The sequence below is a fragment of the Bos taurus genome, chromosome 21 (genome assembly GCF_002263795.3).
Source record: "Bos taurus isolate L1 Dominette 01449 registration number 42190680 breed Hereford chromosome 21, ARS-UCD2.0, whole genome shotgun sequence".
Classification (NCBI taxonomy): domain Eukaryota; kingdom Metazoa; phylum Chordata; class Mammalia; order Artiodactyla; family Bovidae; genus Bos; species Bos taurus.
In genome coordinates this window covers 34,262,523-34,272,812 of record NC_037348.1, presented here as the reverse complement: position 1 = coordinate 34,272,812, position 10,290 = coordinate 34,262,523, and positions in this window count along the sequence as shown.

Genomic DNA, 10,290 nt, shown 5'->3' with positions numbered 1-10,290 from the left:
CTCTGAACACACAGCCAGTCATGTGCTGAGGTAGGGTAGGCAAAAACAGCTCTGGGGACCACCCTGAGCTCGCACGCAAGGGCAGAGCAGGCCTTCAGTGTGTCCCGGGGCTTCCTGCCTACACAATCCCCTCTCTTCCCATGTCATTCCTTCAACCCTGGGAGACCAGGAAGTCTGGGTGTTTCAGGAAAGCCCTGGCCCGCCCAGGAAACCAAAGTACCTGGTATTATCTGGCCCATTGTCCTGAAAGCATGGGAACAGAGGCCTTCTGCACCCATGACCCCACCATGTACTCGCCAGGGACATCCAGCCCTAGCTCTCCATGGGTAGGGTACACATTCAGTTAGCCTTCCTGCCTGCAGTCACCTCATCCTGGGCCTCCTGTGGTGCAGTTCTCCTCTGTTCCCAGTTCCCAGACGGGTCATAGAACATCTCAGCAGGCCGACAGGGAAGGAGCACCAAGAGGGGAGGGTCAGAACACCCTCTGGGCCAAGCATCAGCTCCACATGGCATCTTCCTGTTCCATCTCCTCTGCTCACCTCTCTCTCTTTTTCTCTGTAGGTCTTGTTGGCCCAGTGATCCCCACTAAATTCCCCAAATATCAGTGGGGGGTTCCCAGCCTAGATCTTCAAGCTCCCAGTTGCCAGAGCCAGAGAGGCAGGAACAGCTGAGAAATTAGATGTGGGTCTACCCTGAGGCTGTAGTCACACAAAAAGAGAGCCTCATGACTGCCCCCCCTTATCTGAGTAGGTGGACAGGACCCCAAGGGGGAGGGCTCTATGAATGGGTGTGCATGTGCACAGATGCACATGTCTGCAAGTGTGTACACGTGAGCAGGTAATGTGTGTGGCCCCATGGGCTTGTTATGTGTATACACAAGAGATAAAGAAGCCTGCAGTTCCATCTTGCCAGGTTGCCAGGGCACCTGACTCTTCTCTCATTACATGGACACTCTGCCTGTGTTTCTACCCATGACCTGGGGTAGGAGTGAGGGTGTCTCAGGGGAGGTGAGTAAGCAGCAGGTGGAGTTCAGGAAAAGATGTATCAGGGCTAAGATGTCAGCAACCCCACACCTTCTCACTCACAGAGCCAGTCTGGGTCTTCCCCCAGGTCTGTGGTTTCTTCACATGGGAAATGGGTCTAAGGTCCCCAGGATGCTATCCAGGGCACAGGAGAGTTGCAGCTCTGGATTCCTCAGGTCGCTGGGGGAGGAGAGCACCTCTGACAGGCCCCAGAACCAGGAGCAAAAGTCTTAAAACAGTCTTTATACTTTTTGGTGGCCTCTGTGAACGCTGAGTGGGGCTCCCACCTGTTAGGAAATGAAGAGGGCCGTAGGGGGTGAGAAAACCTCAAACATCTTAAATATTTTTTTCAACAACTTCGCCTTGGCCAAGAGAAGCCTCTAGATCACACCCACCTCTGCTTCCTTGGGGGAGGGTGCTGCGAGAGGTACGAGGGGCTGGGGGGACGGCAAGAATCCTGGGTTCTAGGCCAGCTTCTGATGGGCCAGGTAGCTCTGGCTCCCTTCCTCTGGCCTCATCGGTTCGTCTCACTGCTAGGGGAAGGCTATGCCCACACTGGCTAGCTGCCTCTGAGGACTAACGGAAGACGTCAGGCAAGAAAAGTCTTCAGAAATAAGACTCTGGGCACTACATGGAAAGAACTGCTCCGTGACCTGAGCATTTCCCCCAAAATCACTCCCGCAGAAACGGAAAGTGGCTGTGGCATGCGCTGCCCCCACTTCCTGCACCTGGCACCCGGCTTAGCCCAAGTGGGGAAACCGTCATGGACCAGCAGCATCACCTGCGCTCTCACTCTTGCCGCCGGAAAGGCCCTCCCCTTTGTGGGGGCCCACAAACCCCATCCTTTACATGCAGACCAGGATGTGCCCCAGCCTCAGAGTGAGGGCTAGGTCCCAGCTGGGCATCAGGACTCAGAGGTTCCGGTCCCAACTCTGCCAAGTGCTCCAGATGGCCTTGAGTCCCTCCTTCCTCTGGGCCTCAGTGGGGAGCTCCACCTGCCTACTTCCAGCCCTGAGGAGCAGGCAGGGACCCCAGAAGCTCAGATCTGGAAGGCACCAGAGCTTCCCATAGACCATCAGTATAGAAGGCCCGTACAGGGGAGCAGGTGCCTGGCACTGAACACTCCTCCTGGCAGGGACAGAGGGCAACAGCCCACACAGATGGGCTGCCACATCTAAGAGGTGCAGCTCCCTCCCTGTGGGGCAGGACAGAGATACCCGAAGTACCCATGCCTGCGAGGGAGGTAGCTGCCAGACCTGCCCTACCACCTTCCAGCCCCATCTCCTTCAACCAGCCCTTCCAAACAGCTCACCCCTTCCCATGTGCAATGGTCTCTCACACCACTGGGTTTTACAGGTGCTGGTTGCACTGCCTGGAACACCGTCCCCTCCTCTGTGTCTGGCCAACATCCCCTCAAGAACAGGAGAGTGAACAGAGCACAGAGTTGGGAGGTCCAAGGGTCCAGGGGTCCGGGGTCCCGTCTGCTTAGGAGGGCAGAGCAGTAAGCAAACCCTCATCAGGCCTGACAGTGGGCACGCTGAGCTCAGGGTCCCCAGGGGCCAGGATAGACCTCGGCCAGGGAGACGGGGGCTGGCGGCTAGGGCAGACAGTCTGGGTTGTGGAGGAGCTGGCAGGCACAGGGCCCAGTTTTGCTCGATTGGCTGTGGAGGAGGCTGGAACTGCAGACTATTTTTAGGCTCCTGATGGATTGGAGAGCTGAGGATGCTACAGCCTTTGCTCGCTGGGAAAATACTAAAGTGGCCCCGGCTCAACCTGGGACTCAAGATCTCCCGAGCTTTCTCTTTTGTCCCTAGAGACCAGAAGCTGGGGCCAGGAAGTGGGCCGGAAGTATGCCCAGTACACCCAGACATGCAAACACCCAGGAAGGATTTCCATATCATTTGCACACTGCTCTGTTTCCTTATCAGAAGGAACAGGAAGTTCCCTTTCAGAGGACCCTTGGTGGAACAGGGCATTCACCCAAGTTCATCTCCAGCTGCCCCTCCTGGGTATCAAGAAAGGCTGGAGAGGATGATGAAGCTCTAAAATCAGAAAACACAGACAGGGGATTCTAGCAGGTTAACAAATACATTCCATCTGATCACTCAGTGGTGGCTCCCTGAAGAGCAATGTTGACAAGGCTTCATTCATTCAATCCACAGATAACCATTTGCATGTCTATTATGTGCCAGACACCATTCTAGAGGATGGAGGGTTAGCTGTGAGCAAAAATGATGAAATGCCCTCACAAAGCAGGTATGCTACCTCAGTGTGGCCCAATAGAAATGTATTTGAGCCACACAGATAATTTCAAATATTCTAATAGCCAAATTAAATAGGAGTTAAAAGGAACAGGGAAGAAAGACTTTTATAATATATTTTATATAACCCAATATATCCAAAACATTTTCACTGCCGCGTGTAATCAACATAATAATTTATTAACAGATAAATTATTTTTTTCATATTACATCTTCAAAATCCAGTATGTCTTTTTATCCTTCCAGCGCATTTCAATTCAGTCGAGTTACATTTCAAGGGCTTGTTCTAGAAGGCAGTTCTAGAGAAAATTGCTCATCTGAGCTCAGGAGAAAGGAAAGCCATGACTGATAGGTGTCTGCTGTGGACCTGGGCAGGACCTCTGAGCTGGATGAAGTTGCAGGCCACGTGTTTGCCTTTGTGTTATCAACCCAACCCCGAGCACGTATGTGTTCATCTTGACCTAGTCCTTCTGAGCCCATTCATCTTCCCCAGCCTGAGAAAACTGCCAGCCTGACCCTGACTTCTGGGATTTTAATCAGGTGTGGGTCTAGCACTTCTGGCATGGGCTGCTGCTGCTGCTGCTGAGAGAGTCATTTCCTAGGCAGGTTGATAAGGAGTCTAGGGGTCCCCAAAGAGAGAGGGGTCTGGAATTCTCAAGGAGGAAGAAAGGACAAACTTTTTTTCTTTCTCCACATTCCTTAGGATTATATAACAATAATGTATCCTGCCTGAGGACAGTCTCTGGATTAAGGACAGTCTTTGGATTAAACCTTCTGGCTAATTCTGTTATCTTAAAATGTAAATTATGGGAGTAGGTCTGATGAGGTCTTTACAACCTCCAGACATTCTTTGGATTCATTAGAGAGTATATAACTTCATTGTCAACACTAGCAAGCGGGTGCTCTTTCTACCCCCTTCTGATGCCTATGTCAGAAGCTTTCTCTATCTCCTTTATACTTTAATAAAACTTTATTACACAAAAGCTCCGAGCGATCAAGCCTTGTCTCTGGCCCCGGATTGAATTCTTCTCCTCCGGGGGCCAAGAATCCCGGTGTATTCGTGTGATTCAACAACAACCTTTCATCTTGGGGGCTCGTCCGGGATCCTTCAGGACAAGGTAAGGAAGCTTGGAGCTTTAGTTCTTTGTTCTCTTAGCGAACACGTTTTCTGCCATGCTTTACTAACTCTACCGTGTGCTTGTGTGAATGAATGGCATGCCCTGCATGAAGCAAGTAAGGGGCCCTGCTCTGCGGTTCCATGGTGATCTCATACAGCTTATGGCAGAAACCTGTCGGGGCATTATACCGACCTGCCAATGCCAAGAGGCACCCAATGTCTCCTTCGGGAACCGACCAGATATGGGCAAAGCGTGTGGACCGAACTCTCCTTTCTCGGTCAAACTTTTCGGTCTCTTTGACCATTTCATAACTCCTTGGGAATTAGAAGTACTAACCTAATCTATCGGATCATAGACTTTCAAGGGACTTGTGATCTATACTGTTACTGTGTACTGTGGCTTAGGTCCCAAACTTGGATTCGTAGTCAAGAAAGTGTCTAGCCTCGCTAGGAATCGAAAGTTCGGAAGCTAGATGGAGCTCTAGCTCCCAGAACATCTCTGAGGTTAAAGGTTACTCAGATTGGGACTGCGATGGGTTTTTTTTCTTTGGTAATGCCAGCTCTTAGTGGATCAGAAGAGGCTGTTATACTGGTGTGGTGATGCTTGGAAAGAACATCTCAGTTTTATGTTTGCGTCGGTCTTATTGTGGTCAGGAAATACTCAGGGTCGTGCACAGGCACTCAGGTGACGAATGTTTCCTACAGCGGTCTTAGCTTGGGAGGCATTCCGGAAGGTTACTCTGATTCACCCCGGGTGACATCAGAGGCAAGCAAGGTTAAGGGTGAAGAGCTGGACGTCAAGTAGGGATGCTATCAAGTCTACCCCTGGTACATCCCCACCCCATCCCGGTGGTAGAACCTGGAGGGACGAGTACGGCGCCTGCGTCGGTAAGGGACAGACTAAGTCCGACCAGGAAGGAAAAGCTTTTGGTGTAACGTCTGTCTACACCCCCATCTAGAGCAGGGAGGGACGCCTCCGGTAGAAAAAATGGCGCTGGTCGCTTTTTTTCCTCTCTTACAGATGGGAGCTAACAATTCCAGCCTCACTCCTTTGAACTGTATCCTGAAAAACTGGGATAGATTTGATCCCCAGGGCTTAAAGAAGACACACCTGGTCTTCCTATGTGATACTGCATGGCCACGGTATCCATTGGAGGACGGCGAACGGTGGCCAGTTGGAGGGTCTCTTAAGTATAATACTGTTCTACAATTAGACCGGTTCTGTAAGGAACAAGGGAAATGGGTAGAAGTAGCATATGTGTTGCCCTTTTTCTCTCTGCGAAATATGCCAGACTTACGTCCTAAGGGTATAGATTTGGGTGTGAAACCTTCAGCTCCCTCCTGTCCTCTTCCTTTGCCCCCGTACCAGGGACTCCAAACTGGGATTCAAACTGCCCACATGGAGGTCCAAACAACTCCTGTCTCAGTACGACCTCAGACTACTCTGGTTTCAGTAGAAACTCAGACCATCGAAGTAAGCGATGAGATGGAGGACAGGAGACAAAGAGAAGAGGAAAAACAGGTTTCTCCAATCTATCCCTGGGATCATATGCGCAGAGCAGCCAGAGAGACTGAGGAACAGCCACACAAGCTGTTGCCTCTTTATGAAACACCCACCGGGAGAAATAATCAGTCTGTGAGAGTTAATAAGCCTTTTTCTTATCAAGAAATACAAAGAATCAAGGAGGATCTGGGAGACTATTTAGAGGACCCAGAAAAATATATCAGAGCTTTTAAAGGTGTTACTTTGCTTTATGATCTCACTTGGAAGGATGTGATGTATATCTTGGGACAAACGCTGACTCCTGAGTCAAAGACTCGAGTTTTGGGAAAAGCGGTTGCTTATGGAGATGAATGGCTTGGTAATGAATCAGTAGGGAAGAGGGAGAATGAGATAGCGGCCCTCCCCACTGGGAATCAGGCGGTCCCAACTATAGAACCAGACTGGGACTACAACACAGCTAAAGGAAGATGGGATCAGAGTCATTTTGTTAGATGTATTCTTGAAGGACTTAGGCAGGCGCGTTCCAAGCCTTTAAACTATGGCAAATTGGCAGACATAGAACAGGAGGAGAAAGAAGCTCCTGGTAAATTCCTAGATAGACTGAGAGAAGGCCTTCGCAGATTCACTGAGATTGATCCCGAAAGTGAAGAGGGAAAAGTGATCTTAAAGGATAGATTTCTCACTCAGTCGGCTCCAGATATCCGCCGTAAGCTATTAAAGCAGGCGTATGGACCAAATCAGTCTTTAGACACTCTGTTACAACTGGCTCAGACAGTCTATTATGGTAGGGAATATGAGGAAAAGAAAGAAAGGCAAAAAAAGACAAAGGAAAAGGCGGAAGCCTTCGCCATGGCTATGAAAACGTTCTTAAATAGCCTGAGAAAAATGCTCAGAGGGGCCCAGGTGAAAAGGGATGGGCTTGCTACTGCTGTGGAAAGGAGGGGCACCTCAAGCGGGATTGCCCTCAGGCATCTAAGCCGCCCCCGGCTCCATGTCCGGTCTGCAAAGGACCACACTGGAAGAGAGACTGCCCCCAGAGGTGTAGGTCTCCGGGGTCGGACTCTCAAGACAATCAGGACTGAAGGTGCCCAGGGGTCCCCACACAAGCTCCCGTCCTAATTACACCTGAGGAACCCCGGGTATTAATAGTTGTGGGGGGCCAATCCATCGATTTCCTTTTAGATACTGGGGCAACTTATTCTGTGCTTACTGAAGCCCCTGGCCCACTTTCTTCCCGATCCGCTTCCGTAATGGGACTGTCTGGACGAGCCAAAAGGTATTATTTCAGTTATTCTTTATCTTGCAACTGGGATTCTGTGCTGTTTTCACACGAGTTTCTGATTGTGCCAGAATCTCCCTCACCCCTTTTGGGAAGGGATATACTGAGCAAGGTCCATGCCTCTGTTTTCATGAATATGGAGCCCTCCCTTTCTCTCCCTTTAGTTGAACAAAATGTAAATCCTAGAGTATGGGCTGATGGAAAATCTGTGGGTCGAGCACAAAATGCTATTCCTGTAGTTGTTAAGCTCAAAGACCCACACGTATTTCCACATAAGAAGCACTATCCACTGAAACATGAAGTTAAGGAAGGGTTAAAACCCATCATCGAAAATTTAAAGGAACAGGGACTATTAATTCCCTGTAACAGTCCTTGCAACACTCCTATTTTGGGTATAAAGAAATCGAATGGCAAATGGAGACTAGTTCAAGATTTACGAATAATAAATGAGGCTGTAGTTCCTTTACACCCCGTGGTGCCTAATCCTTATACTCTATTGTCTGAAATTCCTGAACGGGCCAAATATTTCTCAGTAATTGATTTAAAGGATGCCTTCTATTCAGTGCCTTTGGCGGAAGAAAGTCAATTCCTATTTGCCTTTGAAGACCCTACGCAGCCAGCTTCTCAGTTAACCTGGACAGTTTTGCCCCAGGGATTTCGTGACAGTCCTCACTTATTCGGACAAAGTTTGTCACGGGATTTACAAAACTTTAACAGCTCTGAAGCAGTGGTGTTACAATATGTAGATATTTTGCTCTGTGCTGAGACAGAAGAAGCTTGTTCGCGAGCCTCAGAAGATTTCTTAAACTTTCTGGCAGACTGTGGTTACAAGGCATCAAGAGAAAAGGCTCAGCTTTGTCAACAATCGGTTAGATATCTGGGCCTAATCATATCAGAAGGGACTAGGGCCATAGGCCCTGAGAGAATTAAACCTATACTAAATCACCCCCTACCTATGACTTTAAGACAATTGAGAGGATTTTTGGGAATCACAGGTTACTGTCGCATTTGGATTCCGGGTTATGGGGAACTTGCCCGGCCTTTATATAAACTTATAGCTGAAACTCAGCAGGCCCAAACCGACAAACTGGTTTGGTCTCCAGAAACTCAAAAGGCTTTTAAGGTTCTTCAGACTGCTCTCCTGCAAGCTCCAGCTCTGAGCTTGCCCACAGGGTCAGAATTTAATTTGTTTGTCACTGAAAGAAAAGGTGTGGCATTGGGAGTTTTGACACAACCCCGAGGGCCTCACCAACAACCTATTGCTTATCTAAGCAGAGAATTAGATGTAGTTGCATGTGGGTGGCCCCACTGCCTACGAGTAATTGGGGCAGCGGCTTTATTAGCACCTGAAGCTTTAAAAATAATTAATGGACGAAACCTTACTGTACTGACTTCTCATGATGTGAGTGAAATCTTAAATTCTAAGGTTAATATTTGGATGACAGACAGTAGGCTTCTTAAGTATCAGTCATTGTTGTTAGAAGGACCAGTAACTAAGCTTAAAGTTTGTGGAAATTTAAATCCTGCCACTTTCCTTCCTGAGAAGAAAAACGAAACACCTGATCACGATTGTTCTCAATTCCTAACTTTAAACTATGCAGCTCGGGAGGATCTAAAGGATACCTCATTAGCCAATCCTGACATGGAAATATTTACAGATGGCAGTTCTTTTGTTCGGGATGGAAAGCGTAAAGCAGGTTATGCCGTGGTGACTGCTGAACAGGTTTTGGAAGCAAAATCTCTCCCCCAGGGAACCAGTGCTCAGTTAGCGGAGCTTGTGGCCCTGACCCGAGCTCTAGAGTTAAACAAAGGGCAGCGGATGGGCCTGATAATCTATGTGAGTCTACTTCTGCTGACTCCAAATATCCTGAGTCTGCCGTTGGATCCTCAAGACAATGTCCTCCTGTCCTGGGCTCACTCTTATGCTGCATTCCACAATCGGTCTAACTGCTGGGTCTGCGGAGCACTCCCCTCTTCGTCAGTGAAAGGCTTCCCATGGTGGACATCCCCACTTCAAGGAAAAGACTTTCTCCAAGTCTGTGAATACCTTCGACAACAATCACATGCGATGCCTCTTCTTCATCTGATGACATCTACCAACCCTAGAATGGACTGGTGCAACACTTTGTACTTTAACTATGGACATAATGTGACTTTTAATTTTAATTCTGGTTGTTTTGTTTTTACTGTTTGCTCCCTGCATCTGTAATTGTATAACTGGATTTGTTTCTAGCCGCATGAAAGCTTTTAAGTTACAAATGGTTGCTCAAACTCCTGCTACTGCTGTAGCTTCCTCCAGCTACTATTTGGGGCCCCTGGATCAGATATCCTCAATATGAGGATTAGGAGAATATGTTGCCTCACCAATTTAGGGACAACGCCCCTTGTCAGCTCAGAAGTAGTTATGGAATGAGAACGACGCCCCTTTTCCCTAGGCAACATAATTCTCCTAAAAGAAAAGGGGGGAATGAGAGAGTCATTTCCTAGGCAGGTTGATAAGGAGTCTAGGGGTCCCCAAAGAGAGAGGGGTCTGGAATTCTCAAGGAGGAAGAAAGGACAAACTTTTTTTCTTTCTCCACATTCCTTAGGATTATATAACAATAATGTATCCTGCCTGAGGACAGTCTCTGGATTAAGGACAGTCTTTGGATTAAACCTTCTGGCTAATTCTGTTATCTTAAAATGTAAATTATGGGAGTAGGTCTGATGAGGTCTTTACAACCTCCAGACATTCTTTGGATTCATTAGAGAGTATATAACTTCATTGTCAACACTAGCAAGCGGGTGCTCTTTCTACCCCCTTCTGATGCCTATGTCAGAAGCTTTCTCTATCTCCTTTATACTTTAATAAAACTTTATTACACAAAAGCTCCGAGCGATCAAGCCTTGTCTCTGGCCCCGGATTGAATTCTTCTCCTCCGGGGGCCAAGAATCCTGGTGTATTCGTGTGATTCAACAACAACCTTTCACTGCTAAGTCGCTTCAGTCGTGTCCGACTCTGTGCAACCCCATAGACGGCAGCCCACCAGGCTCCCCCGTCCCTGGGATTCTCCAGGCAAGAACACTGAAGTGGGTTGCCATTTCCTTCTCCAATGCATGAAAGTGAA